Source organism: Rattus norvegicus, chromosome Y, assembly GCF_036323735.1.
Source record: "Rattus norvegicus strain BN/NHsdMcwi chromosome Y, GRCr8, whole genome shotgun sequence".
NCBI lineage: Eukaryota > Metazoa > Chordata > Mammalia > Rodentia > Muridae > Rattus > Rattus norvegicus.
This window is the reverse complement of record NC_086040.1, coordinates 41,149,545-41,163,971: the sequence shown is the minus strand read 5'-3', so window position 1 is coordinate 41,163,971 and position 14,427 is coordinate 41,149,545. Positions and strand designations below refer to the sequence as shown.

The following is a 14,427-nucleotide window of genomic DNA, read 5'->3' as shown; positions in this document are numbered from 1 at the left end:
CTATCATTGGAGGAAAAGGAAGGATGGGCAGGAAAGAAGTTTGAAGGAAATAGAAGAGACTAGAGGAAAAAGGAGAGACAGGAGGAGAGGTGAGAAGTCATGGCAGGTGAGGTTAGGATTCTGCTCTGGGTATTTACTGGTTGGAATTAATGTTCCTAAGGTATGGATGGTACCAGGTTTTGTATGCTTAAGTAGGGTATTAAATCTTATCAATTGGATCAAAGTTTATTGTGTTGTGTGTTCTTTCATGTGAGGTTTTGAGTGTAAGATCATGTGTGGGACTATGAGACACTGGGCAGCTGAGGAGTGGGGATGTATTCAACCAAGATATTTAGCAGAGACTTGGGAAACTACAGTGCCAGAGATAGCGGAATATAAGACAATTTTTGTTATTTTTATATTTTTGCAACAACACATTCACTTCTGTATTTGACATGCTCTTGGTGTGTCCCTTAGGAAAGATCTATATCTGGTTCCTGACAGAATGTGCTTCTTAAGATCATCAATCTTATCTAGTTTTGGTGGCTGATTATGTCTAGCTACAGGAGGCAGACTCTAGTGGTTATATCTCTTTGTTGCTTGGTATTTCAACTACCATCATCCCATTAGGTTTATCAGAACCTCTTGCATACCTGGCACCTGTGACTTTTCTGGGGATACCCAAGTTCACCCCCAACCACTTATGTTTATTGTCATTTATTCCACTTTTCCTACAGCTATGAGATTAGATGGAATTTAACATGGACTCTGAGCAGGTATATCAAGAATGTAGAATCCACAAATGGCAATGCCAAATAGACTCGCTCCTGTTCTTATGATACTAATAAAGTTGAGGTTTCATTGGAATTCAAATTCTTCCCTCCCTGGCAATCCTCCTGTATCTTATCTTTGGCCTGAAGAAAGAATCATCTTAAAACATCCAAAATCCTGAAATCTCACCCTTGGAACAAGGGAAGGTAGATTTTACAGAAATGATATCTAATGGGACTACATAGTCCACGCTGTCCTTTGATTTACTCAGGCAGTTATTTTTTTGCATAAAATAAAAATTTGGGAGTTTATCATTTTATGTAGGTACACAATATTTACACTGTTAAATTCACCTCATAGTTTGGCCATGTTTGTTTCCAAAATCATTGCCAAAAAACTGGAATTTGAAAACAGTATATTTGAGTACACATTCAGGAAAATCTATAAAGTCCCCTTTCAAGGAATGAACAATTAGAGAATGAAATTAAAAATTCACTCAATTAAACATCTGTAGAGAAAAAATAGCCTGTGGGAAACAGGGAAAACCTAGGAAATTGAACTGTTTGTCACAGGAATGGACCTGGGAATAGAATTATTATCCAGAAGAATCTCCTACATCCCATGTTTCTAGATCTTTTCTACTCAATACAAGCCCGTAACTGACTTTCTCCATGTAGATCCTGTAACCACTGATGAAGCAAGAGAAGTTTCCAGCTGTAGAGAGGTGTAGTACATAAATGTTACCACTGTGTCACAGTAGACATTCCTGGAAAAGGCAAACTCGAACCTGGTGAATGTAAAGAAAGCTGTTTAGCAGGTAGGTCATGGCAGTTCTAAGTGACATCATCATTTGGCCCTCCCTGAAAAATATCTTGTACCCTGGAGAGCCCTAGCTTTTGTGATGTCACAAAAAAAATGCATAACATATATTCCCGCAGTACCTCTAGGGATTACTAAATGGCCTCTATTTCAGTGCAAACAGCCATTTGGGAAAGAGAACAAAGACGATGTACATAACAAAATGAGTAGAAGAATGTTGGCCTTCTGTTTCAGTTTAAAAAAATGAAGAAATATGTGGAAATATTTGGGAAATACATGGGAAAGCGCAGTGAGTGCTGAGCAGGGTTTGTGAGGGTTCACTGAACACACAACCTTGATTTGAGCCTTTCACATATGGGATTGAGGAAGTGGTAGCCTTTTAGTAGCATCTGGATTTCCTTGTTTGTTATGGTTCCTGGAAGTCAGAGATTTTATTATCATTAATTTCATTATTACAAAAGCCAGGTGTTGGGATGGGTACAGTTTTTTTTTTTTTGTTTGTTTGTTTTTTTGTTTTTGTTTTTGTTTTTGTTTTTTCTTTCTGAGAGTGCATGGGTTTTATTTTTTCTCCCAGAATGAAAAAGTCCCAAGGAAAGAGGGAAAGACAAGTATTGTATCCTCAGCTCATAGTAAACTCCTCCATGTTTTTGATTCCTACATCGCAGTTTGTGTCTGACACAGATATCTGGGAGAGAGAAATACTTCTAGTTGAGAGTTCATCATCTCAGTCTTTCCACTAGTGTTATGCTGACTACCATTCCCTGACAGTGTCCCTCTAGATTTATGAATCAATATGTCTGATTACCTTGCAGTTTTATTTACTTTTATTTCTTTCATTTTTTTTTAAATTTTAAGCTAATTTTAATACTTTTTGGATATTTCTATATCTATATTTAAATGTTATTTCCATTCCCAGTTTCCTCTCCGTAAGAGACCTAAATGTTTCCTTTCCTTTACACTTAAACCACCCTTACTACCCGTTGAAATTTCCTTGAACTGGGAGTCAAACCTATGGAGAACCAAGGGCCTCTCCTTCCTTTGGTGTCCAACAATGCCATCCTCTGCCACACATGCAGTTGGAGCAATAGGTCTGTCCATGTACAGTCTTTGAGTATATTTATAGTACCAGAAGGTTCTTGTTCATTCGCATTATTCTTCTGATGGGGTTGATAATGTCTTCAGCTCTTGTAATCCTTTCTAAAAATTTAACAACAAGAGGTCCGTTACACTTCTCTGGTTTGCCACTAGAATTCACTTCTGTAATTGACATGCTCTAGCTGTGACTCTCAGGGAAGATATATAACCTGTTACTGGCAGCATGCACTTCTTAGCTTTATTAACCTTAATCGTATCTAGTTTTGGTGTCTGATCTATCTATCTATCTATCTATCTATCTATCTATCTATCTATCTCTGTCTCTGTCTCTGTCTCTGTCTCTATCTCTATCTCTTCTCTATCTCTATATCGATTTATCTATATTACATATATATATATATATATATATATATATATATATATATATATTTGGTGGCTTATACATCTATGAATTTAGTTGAAATTTTAACATGGATTCTGAGGTCCTAGGTCAAGAATGGAGAATCCACAAATGACAATATCAATCCTGGTCTTATGTGCCTATTGAAGTTTAGCTTTTACTGGACCTCAAGCCATTCCTCTCCCTTCCCATCATCCTGTATCTTTAGTATGGCTTGAAGAAAGAATCATGGTAAAACATCCAAAAGCTTGAAGCCTCACCCTTGGAACACAGGAAGGTAGATATTACTGAAATGATATCTAATGGGACTACATAACCGCATTGTATAGTCCATGCTGCCCTTTGATTTACTGATATCAGGTAATTTTTGCATAAAATAAAAATTTGGGAGTTTGTCATTTGAAGTAGGTACACAATATTTACACTATTACATTCACTTTTTAGCTTTGCCAGCTTTTTTGCAAAAATCATTGCAAAAAACTAGAATTGCAAAACGGAATTTTTGAGGACACATACAGGAATATCTATAAAGTCCGCTATCAAGGAATGAACAATTAGAAAATGAAATTCAAAATCCACTCAATTAAATATCTGTAGGGAAACAAAGGCCTTTGGGAAACAGATAGAACTTAGGAAATTGAACTGTTTGTCACAGGAATGGAAATGGGAATAAAATTATAATACAGAAGAATCTCCTACGTCCCATGTTCCTAGATATTTTCTACACATGCCATACCCTTTATAGCTTTCTTCATTCAGAGCATGTAACCACTAATAAAGCAAAGAGAACTCTCTAGCTTTAGAGAGATGTTCTACATAAAGTTTTCCACTGTGTCAAAGGACACACCTGGAACATCACCCTAGAATCTGGTCGATATAAAGAAAGCTCTTTAGGAGGTAGGCCATGCCAGTTCTCAGTGACATGATCATTAGGCCATCCCTGAATAATCTCTTGTATACTGGAGAGCCCTAGCTTCTCCTGTTATGTCACTAGTGTTTTCCTGACTGCAACTTCCTCTCAGACATTCATTCAGTACCTCTAGATTTTATTAATAGGCCTTTATTTCAGTGTAAACAGCTATTTGGGAGGGAGAACAAATAGAATGTAGATATCAGAAATGGGGAAAAGGAAGTTGGCCTAGGGTTTTAGTTTAAAAAACGAAAAATATATGGTACATGGAAAAGCACAGTGAGTGCTGTGTAGGGGTTGTGAGGGTTCACTGAACACATAGACTTGATCTGAGCCTTCCACATATGGGATTCAGAAGGTGGGACCCTCTCAGTAACATCTGGATTTCCTTGCTTGTTATGGTTCCTGGAAGTCAGAGATTTTTTATCATTAATTTCTTTATTCCAAAAGTCAGGTATTAGGAAGTGTACAGTGTTTTTTCTGATAGCTCATGGCTTTCATTCTTTTTGCCCAGGATAAAAAGGTCCTAAGGAAGGAGGGATGACAAGTATTGTATCCTCAGCTCAATGTAAACTTCGCCTTGATTTGGATTCCTATACTGCACTTTGTTTCTGACACTGATATTTGGGACAGAGATGTGCATCTAGTTAATACATCGTCATCTCAGTCTTTCCACCTGTATTACTCTGATTACCATTCCCTGATACATACCCTTTAGATTTCTGCATCAATATGTATGATTCATTGATAGTTTTCTTTTCTTTTACTTCTATCATTTTTTTAGGAATTTTTAATGCTTTTTTAATTGGATACTTCTTTAATTACATTTCAAATGTAATTTCCTTACCCAGTTTCCTGTCCATAAGAGCCCTAACCTGTCCCCTTCCCCTTTTTCTATAACCCATCTTACTGTCTCTTTACATTCCGTTGAACTGGGAATCAAACCTAGGGAGGATCAAGGACCTCTTCTTTCATTGGTGCTCACGAAGGCCATCTTCCGCTTCATATGCAGTTGAAGCCATTGGTCTGTCCATGTGCAGTCTTTGAATATAGATTTAGTACCAGAAAGGTTTCATTCATTGGCATTGTCCTTGTGGGGATTAAAGCCCCATTCAGATCTTGTAATCCTTTCCCAACATTTACCAACAAGAAGTCCATTTTCATTCAGTTCATGGGTTTGTCACTATCATTTACCTCTGTATTTCACATATTCTAGCTGTGTCTCTCAGGAAATGTCTATATCCGGTTCCTGGCAGAATGCACTTCTTAGCTTCATCAATTTTATATCATTTTGGTGGCAGATGTATATATATATATACTTTTGGTGGCTCCTACAGCCAGGTGGTTAGTTGGAATGATAACATAGAATCTGCCCAACTAGGTCAAGAATGTAGAATTCAGAAATGACAATGTCAAATAGACTCCCTCCTGTATTATGAACATATTGAATTTGAGGTTTGACTGATAACCATGCCGTTTTTCTCCCTGCCTATCCTCCGGTATCTAAGGTTTCTACTTAAGAAAGAATAATGATAAAACATCCAAAACCCTTAAGTCTGGCCATAGGGACACAGGAAGAGAGGTAGTGCAGAATTGATATCAAATGGGACTATAGAACCGAATTCTGTACCCCATCTTGCCCTTTGCTTTGCTGATGCCTTGTAATTATTACATAAAAGAAGCATTTAGGAGTTTAATATTAGAAGTGAGTACACAGTATTCATACCGTTATGCTCACTCTAAAGATGGGCACACTTTGTTGTCAAAATCATTGCAGAAAATGGAATTGGAAAACAGAATTTTTGAGTACACCTTCAGGAATAATTATGAATTCCCCTGTCAAGGAATGTACAATAAGAAAGTGAAATACAATATTCATTTAATTAAAGGTCTGCACGGAAAATACTGGCCTTTGTGATACATAGATAACGAAGAAAATTGAACTCTATGTCTCAGGAATGAACCTGGGAATAAAAATATTATCTAGAATTATCTCCTACACTACATGTTCCTAAATCTTCTACCCATGGCAAGCCCCTGACATACTTTCTCCATCTCAAGTAACAGCTAATAAAGCAAAGAGAAGTCTCTACCTTTAGAGAGAGGGAGTACATAAAGGTTTCCCCTGTGTCACAGGAGACATATGTGGAATGGGCACCTTTGAATCTGGTCAATGTAAGGAAAGCTTTTTAACAGGTAACATCTCAATGACATAATCATGAGGCCCTCCCTGAAACATCTTTTGTAACCTGGAGAGGACTAGCTTCTTCAGTGATGTCACAAGTGTTGTTGTTACTGCAACTCCATCCAGATATCCCTTCAGTACCTCTAGTATTTACTAATTAAACTCTAATTCAGAGTATCCATTGTGGAGTGAGAAGAAAGAGGATGAAGAGACCAGAGATGGGAAGGAGGAAGCTGGTCTTCTGTCTTGGTATAAAAAAAGGAAGAAATACACGGTCCTTGGGAAAGCTCAGTGAGTCCTTGGTAGGAGTTCAGTAGGATCACTGAAGAGATAGACTTGTTCTGAGCCTTCCACATATGGGAATCAAAAGGTGTGAGCCTCTCACAAACATCTGGACTTCGCAGTTCTTATGGCTCCTGGAAGTGAGAGATTTTATATCATTCATTTCTTTATTCCAAAGTTTTTGGAAGGTCACAGATGTTTTCCTGAGAGCTCATTGCATTTATTCTTTTTGTCAATTATAAAAATGTCCTAAGTAAGAAATGAAAGACAAGTATTGTGTTGTCTGCTCAGAGTAAACTCCTCCATTCTTTGGATACCAATAGTGCAGTTTCACTCTTACACTAATATCCTGGAGAGAGAAGTGCTTCTAGTTGAAACATCATCATCTCAGACATTCCACAATTATTTCCACTGAATAAAACTTTAGATTTCTGAGTCAATTGGTGAGATAAGCTTGCAGTTTTCCTTTATTTCTTTTCTTTCCTATTCTTTCTTTCTTTTTTAAAATTTTTTAGCAAAACTCTCAAAACTCATCCTTGGTGATGATGTACATTAGACCCATCAGATGAAATGAATTGAAAAACTCTCTAGGGAATGAGAGTGGTAAGGAAATCACATTGATGTATCATAAATGCAGTGCTAAGAGCAATATACAGACTAGTCTGTGGAGATGCTGCCTTCATCAGAGACCACAGACCTTTAGTGGAGAATGATTCAGAATTAAACTGGGAAGGGAAAATGATGGTTGATATTGTTCTAGTAGATCTCACAACATTAAATAAGTGTTTCTTCCAGATCACTGAATGATTACTGTAAAGCAAATCCCGGAATGAACTTATGAGACCCACCATCAGAAATAATTTGTGAAAGAAGAAATCTGTGTCTCTCCAGGGACGAACTGTTGCTTTCAAACCAACAGTAAAGTGTCCATTCTATGAATGATACATAGATATATACATATTATAGCAGGATGGATACAGAGTTTCTTCAGGTCCATGAATGAAGTATTCAGCAATTGTCCTGGCTCAGCAATAAAGGTAATTTTTGCCAACTCTTGAGAACTGAGCTCCTTCACTAGGAGCCCCATGATTGAAGGAAAGAACAAACTTCAGACAACTTGTTTCAGATTTTTATGTAGTTCAGGTTTCCTGGTCTTGGTCCTCAGAAGGAAGGACATCTTGCTTTCCAATTCTTGTTTATCCTATAATCCTTCTCTCTGCTGCACTCATGCAAATAAATTACTGTGCATTTCTTTAATAGGATACAATGCTCTTTTAATTCGGTTGACAAGAACTATAGAATATAAGTATGACTGTATCAAAGCAGCGTATGAATATCAGACTAAGGGTATGTGGCCATTGGAAATTTGTAACTGAGCTGAAACTCTTGCTAGACTCAAACTGCACTAAAAGGTCTTCTCTAGATACCTGATGTAGTAGTTCGTGTTCCCTAAGAGATAGTAAAGGATGAATCTCTCTGTACAGAGCTATCGAACTAGTCACAATTATCACACACTATGGACCACATACTTTAACACTGGTTGACTATTTTTAAAGTCCTAGAATCCATTATTTTATTAGTTCAAAAGGCTAGATGTCACATCTGGTCATTTGTATATGGATACATCTTCAGTATGCAGGTTCTAATGTCTGTGAGTGTTTGGTAGCATTGTTAGTGCAAAAATGAAAAAGTAAATGCTTCTTTCTTCCATGTTTTCTATAGGGATTCAACTAGAATGCATGGTTTAGAATACATTGGGTTTGCCACTCTCAAACAGACCAGTATCTTCAACTGAACATTCTATTCTGGGAAGCTGCACCCTGTCAGCATGGCTCATGTGTATGTGAACTGCAAGATCTAGTCTGAGAAAGCGGTCCTGTTCATCGATCCCACCTGCCCCTATGAAAGAAATACACAAGACTTCCTCAATCAACTCCTTTGCAAACATGGTCTTCTGGGATTTGAAGACATTACATCTACTAACAACACCAATGCGATTCAAAATTACTTTCAACAGCTGCCTGGAGTGAGATTTGTTCCTTGGGTCTTTATATGTAGAGAAAGACTGCATAGGCAGACACAGTGATCTAATCTACCTGCAACAGAATTAAGAGATGATGATGTGGCTGAAGCAGATTGGAGCTCTGCAGTTATAAAAGGGATGTCAGTAAAAGCCCATGCTGACAGCAGACATTCAGACATCCTGAAACCATGCTGAGAGTTGATGTTTGTCACAGATGATTTCAGTATTTTCTTATGATTGGGATTTTCAACAAATTGGCTTTTATTCTATTCCTCAGTGCAAAAAATCTGTTGCTGTTGGCCTCAAACCATGGGTTAGGGAAACTTAAGAGACAACAGTGGTTTCATTATCCAGTCTTCATGTGCTGACATGTCTCTACCTCTAAGTCCATGTTTCACAATCCAGTGGATTTAAATCTCCAGGGAATCAGTTACTGTTTTTCTACCATGCTGGTCTGCTGAAGTCATTTTACAGAAGTTTACTTCCTAGTTATTATTAAAGTATTGAATATTGTGAAGTTGTTTATGATCTACACACAGGCCTTTCATGATCCAATCATGTACCATCCCACTTCTGCATTTGCAGCTCTCAGCCAGTGTTCTCAACCTATCCATCCAACGACCCACAGAAGTCCACAGTTGCATGAGGATGCTGTTTGAAAAACAGATGAATAGCTTTAGCATAGTTGTTCTTCACTGTAGCCATATTAACACATACCGCAGAGCACTGATTCATTCAGCTCTGTTTGTAGTATTTAATTGCCCATAAAGCCCCAAACAGTTGTGAGTTGATTTTGTCAGAGTACCAGCAAAGTCAAATATGAAATGCAAAATTTCAGAATTCTCCTTCCAAGGCTGTTTGTGAAAGAAGTTGTTTGCAAAACACTGTACTAATAAATTTATTCCATTCTCACTTTGATATTTTGATTTGATATCTTGAAGTGCCATTTAATTATCATTGAAGTGCAGGTTCCGTCTATTGTCTCCTGAGAAGGATTCATTCCTCAAAAGGTAGTATCTGCAGATGCCTGAAAAAATAAATATAAAGACGAGATATTGATGAAGTTCTAGGTTAAAGAAGCAACATCCCACCCCATAGATCCATATAAGAAATACATTTTACATTGACCTTATATTATGCAGAAATTATTCACATATTCCCTCTATCTCTGGGGTATAATTAATCTCAGATGAATAGTTGACAACCAAGAGTAGCCTTTAGTATCATTTTACCCTCTTCACTAATAATTTTGAGCAAATGGAACACTAAAAGATCACAAAGAAGAAATGGTTTTATCAAAAGATACATGTGGGTCAGCTTTAACTCTCATGGTCAAGGTGACTTTGGACACGGTCGTTATGGTCATGGATTGCTCTCATAAGACTCTGCAGAAATTGTTCCTACTGCCTCACTTTAAGCTCAAGGAAGTCCAAGCTCCCAGAGCTGATCAGGTTCCCTTATAATGCACTTGAAAGCCACATACGCTTAAGAACATTTGATGTGCTTTAGCTCTATTTTCAGGATTTTTAAGCCTCTACCAAATAGCAAACTGTCCTTTTTACTCCCTTCTCAACACCTCTAAATCTGCCCTATCTCAATTGCTCAGTTTTCATTAGTCATAGCGCAGCACCCCAAATATGAGCTTATCTTACTGTGTTTTTAACATCCTGCCTGCTACACCAATGGCCACTCCATACTAGATCTCACATGACTGGTAGCTCTTACTCCACCCTTAAATCCTTTCTCCACCCTTGTGTCTACTAGCCTGTTTGCAGGAATACTAGATATCCTCACAACTGGTTGGCCAAGAGCATCTTTATTGAACTATAGAGAATCAATTTGGGAACAGGACCTTCAGTGTTTGCAGGAAGATTCCCAATCTAAGAATCAAAACGTGACCAAACAAGACTCAATCCATGTCTCTGGTTTTGTGTGGGAGATAGAGGAGTTAGAATTTCAGAGTTGAAATTCAAATAATTATAATATACATGTAGTATTAATTATGCCAGGATAAAAGGATCCAAAAAGTGGAAATGGGCAATATGAAAGGCAAGAGAAAAATCCCTAGTACAGCAAACAATGTGGACCTGTTAGAGAGACTGGGCTCTTTCCAGCCATCTGAATTTGTACTTGAAATTCTTCTGACCACTTCTTGATCTCTGCATGTAGAAAAGAACAAAAAGAAAAAGAAAACATAATAAAACAAAAAAAAATCACCAAAATGAAACTAAAAGCAAAAGCAAAAGCGAATCAACCCCAATCCTAAAAGAAGAGGACCAAGTGAAGATTGCTTGAGGTCCTCATTTTTAACTACAACTACAAGCGACCAATAGCTTTCAATTCAAATTTTTTTTCATTATTTTATTTGAAACTTCTCTGTGGGTCAAAGAAACAAGGTTTATAAGCTGCAAAAACAGGAAACAGAAACAAACCATACTATAGAGCTCACCACTGGTATTACTATGGTGACTGTGGGCAATGCGGAGAATACTGCTGTTTGACAATGGGTCTTTTGGTTTTATATATGCTGGCAATATCTATGATTCTGAAATGAATTAGAGTCATCACCGAATCATGACTAAATCAACTGTTCCTTTTCTTTGGATAACAAGATATGGCAAACTGTTGACTATCATTTGTATTTTGGACCTAGCCTCTGTGGTAAAGCTAAGGTTTTTGATGGAAAATCCTCCACCAAAACACTGTTTTGTCAATGGTGCTGCCAGCCAAAAACCATTTCCTGAGGCTAATCTGCAATCTCCAGAAGAGGAGATTTTATTTCTAATAATAATCTTCTACCAGAGAAGATTTCTTCAAATCCCAGACATACAAGAGAGAAAAATTTAAAGCAGGTCCACTACAAGCAGCAAGAAGACAAGAATATACACTGGTTTCACAACTATGTATTACAGTCTTTGGAATTTTAGCTAGAGGAATATGACAACCGAAGATGATCCAGGGAATACAAATGAAAAATTAAGAAATCAAAATGTTCTCGTTTGCAGATGTCATGACACCATTTTAAAAACTCTAAAAATGTATCAGTCTCTTAAGACTGAAAAAATACGGTCATAAAATCAGAATATCATACGAACACACAAAATTCCTTAGCCTTCCTTTATTAATTAATCAAAAATTGACATTATTATACTATCTACTTATTCTTAAAACTATAAAAGTTTGATTTATTCAAGTCTTTTAGGTCCTTCAGAACATCAGCTGGAATGTTCTTATATGTTTTCTGGATGGATCATGGTTACTTCGTATGTCTTCTCATAGTATGCTTTATATCTATGCGAATTCAGGGTATTTTGTTATATATTTTAAGAGTGTTTCAAGTGGAATACTTCCCTTGTTTCTCTCCCGTGGTTTGAAATTGGAAAACAGAAACGATAACGTGTTTTGAGTTTTCACTTTGAATTGTGAATATATTTTCAGCTTTAAGAAACTTAAACTTTTAAAGAACAATTGTCTCTATTCAGGATCACGTCTAGCTAATTCATAGTGGTCTTTGCATTTTTAATATTTTCATCCACAATATTTTATTTTATATATTCAGATTATTGTGAGGGGAATTTGACCCATATTTCCTCAAAGTATGGTTTGGATTGGCATAAAGGAAGGCTAAGGAATTTTGTGTGTTCGTATGATATTCTGCTTTTATGACCGTATTTTTCAGTCTTAAGAGACTGATACATTTTTAGAGTTTTTAAAATGGTGTCATGACATCTGCAAACGAGAACATTTTGATTTCTTAATTTTTCATTTGTATTCCCTGGATCTTCTTCGGTTGTCATATTCCTCCAGCTAAAATTCCAAATACTGTAATACATAGTTGTGAAACCAGTGTATATTCTTTTCTTCTTGCTGCTTGTAGTGGACCTGCTTTAAATTTTTCTCTCTTGTATGTCTGGGATTTGAAGAAAGCTTATCTGGTAGAAGATTATTTTTAATGTTGACTTGAATCTGTTCACAAGTATTTTATTGAGAATATGTGTGTATAGGTTTAAATTAGTGTGTAAAATACTCCCTCTTCCTCTCTTTGTGTCAGTGGTCCGTACCTCTTTCTCCCTCTCTCATTACCTTCCCTTTTGCCAGATTGTCCCCCTGTCTCACTCTCTCTCCTTATTTTCTCTATCATTGTTAGATAATACCAGATTCAAAATAGAATTTTAATGTATTAAATCCTTTTGTCTACTTTATGAAATAGTCCTAAAAACTTTAAATGCTATTTAAATGTATATTCATTTCTTTTCAACTGAATACATGTGAATCTATGATATTTGAGGTGGGAGAAATTAAATACCTGATTCTATGTAATTATTTAGTATAGAGCTGTTTTAATTATGCAAAGTGAGCTGATTTAATATTGCTATATCCAATACATCTAGTATATACTCTCACTTCCAACCCCGACCAGCAGGAAAGGAGCAACACCACACGTTCTTCTCAAAGCAGTTTATTCAGGAACCCTTTTGTCTGCAAGCAGGAACAATGCCTCCATCCAGCCCCCGAGGCCACTCCCTTATATCCTCCCTCAACCACCTCACCAGTCTGTGTAACCTCTGTTCATAGGTCCACGTCATATAATGTTATGGTGCGCCTGCGCAGTTCTCACAATGGGGCATGGGCTTAATTTCAGGTGCTATTCGTGAGACGTGGCAGCAGTCCCGGACTCCATCTTGGGATTGCCACTACGCCAGGTCCCCACAGTAAATCACGAATGCTTTAAAAAATATTCTAGATTTGGGACTGTAAATCTAAATAATCTGTGTTTTCTCCATGTTTCCTATATTCTCTATCATTTTATTAATTCAACCCTTTCATTACCTAACATGGCCAGAGGTTATGACGATCTTGTTAATACTTTCCAAGAGTGACCCCTTCCTTTCATTCATTATATAGTTGTCTACATTTTACTGATTTCAGCCATGATGAGTTGGATATACATGTTATACACCTTCCACAAGGCCAAAAAGCCATTCTGAAACAAGGTGAAAAGAGACTCTAGGTGTAGAAAATTGTGGGAGGGATCAGACATAAAGTGTGTCTTCTGGATACAAGAAGTATTGCCCTCATGTCACATAGCAGCTGTTGTTTCCTGCACAGCTTCAAACCAGTCAACAGGGAAGAATGCAGGGAAAATGCCTGAAAACTGCTATACCTATCTGACATACTATGGACAGTTAGTATCTTCAGTTGGAGGATTGAAAATTATTTGTAAGGGTTTATCATAGAGTTATTAAACAGTACTTTAATGTAGAAGATATACACAGGAAGGATTCAAAGAAATAGAGTGATGTGGAAAAAATAAATGGAAAATTATCATCAACATTCATTGTTGGAAATTCTCAAAGAGTAAAATATATAAACTATATTCCTCAGTATAATGTATGTAGAAAATGTTTTATTATATAGGGATATTTCATGAAGCGACCTTATGTTAAAACAGATCTGCCAATTCTGTGAGTTTAATGAGTGCATTATGTAATATGATCTTAATGATTTTAAAGTGGCTATTTTCAAAAATAGTAAGCATTATTTCCATGTACATGTTCAAAAACGTGCTTCTATAAATAATATTAGAAAAACTAAAACACTATATATCAAGAAACTAAATTAAATTAGGCTACATATCTAAACAAAATATTCAAAAGTGAAGAAACTCAAGTGACTAAGAATCGAAAGTGAAATATTTATCATCCTTATACAATACAGAAATGCAAAACAAAATTATTCTGAGAATTTTTTCCTCCCTTTCAGAAATTTTAGTTTTATAACACATGAGTCAACTTATGTTTGCTGTGTTATGGAGAGAGGGGAACATTACTATTCTCCTGGTTGGAATGCAAACTTCTACAGCACCTTTTGAAATCAGTATGATGTTTCTTCAGGAATCCGGAAATGGATGCACCTAAAGATATAACTCGAGGAAAATATATCCAAATTTTGATTCATCCTAG

General features: G+C 36.6%; 1 long non-coding RNA gene across 11 annotated transcripts in view; it reads right to left on the bottom strand.

Moving 5' to 3' along the window:
• The window catches only part of LOC134484393 (uncharacterized), a 194,101-nt gene that overhangs the window by 108,317 nt on the left and 71,357 nt on the right, over positions 1-14,427 (bottom strand). For 8 of the 11 annotated variants that reach the window (XR_010061835.1, XR_010061836.1, XR_010061832.1 and 5 more), the window contains one exon: positions 9,348-9,491. The exons of 1 other annotated variant lie outside the window; for it this stretch is intronic. This is a non-coding gene — a long non-coding RNA (uncharacterized LOC134484393). Of the gene's footprint in view, positions 1-9,347; positions 9,492-10,551; positions 10,624-13,294; positions 13,449-14,427 lie in introns of those variants that run through there. 2 more of the 11 variants (XR_010061838.1, XR_010061840.1) reach the window with 2 other exon arrangements.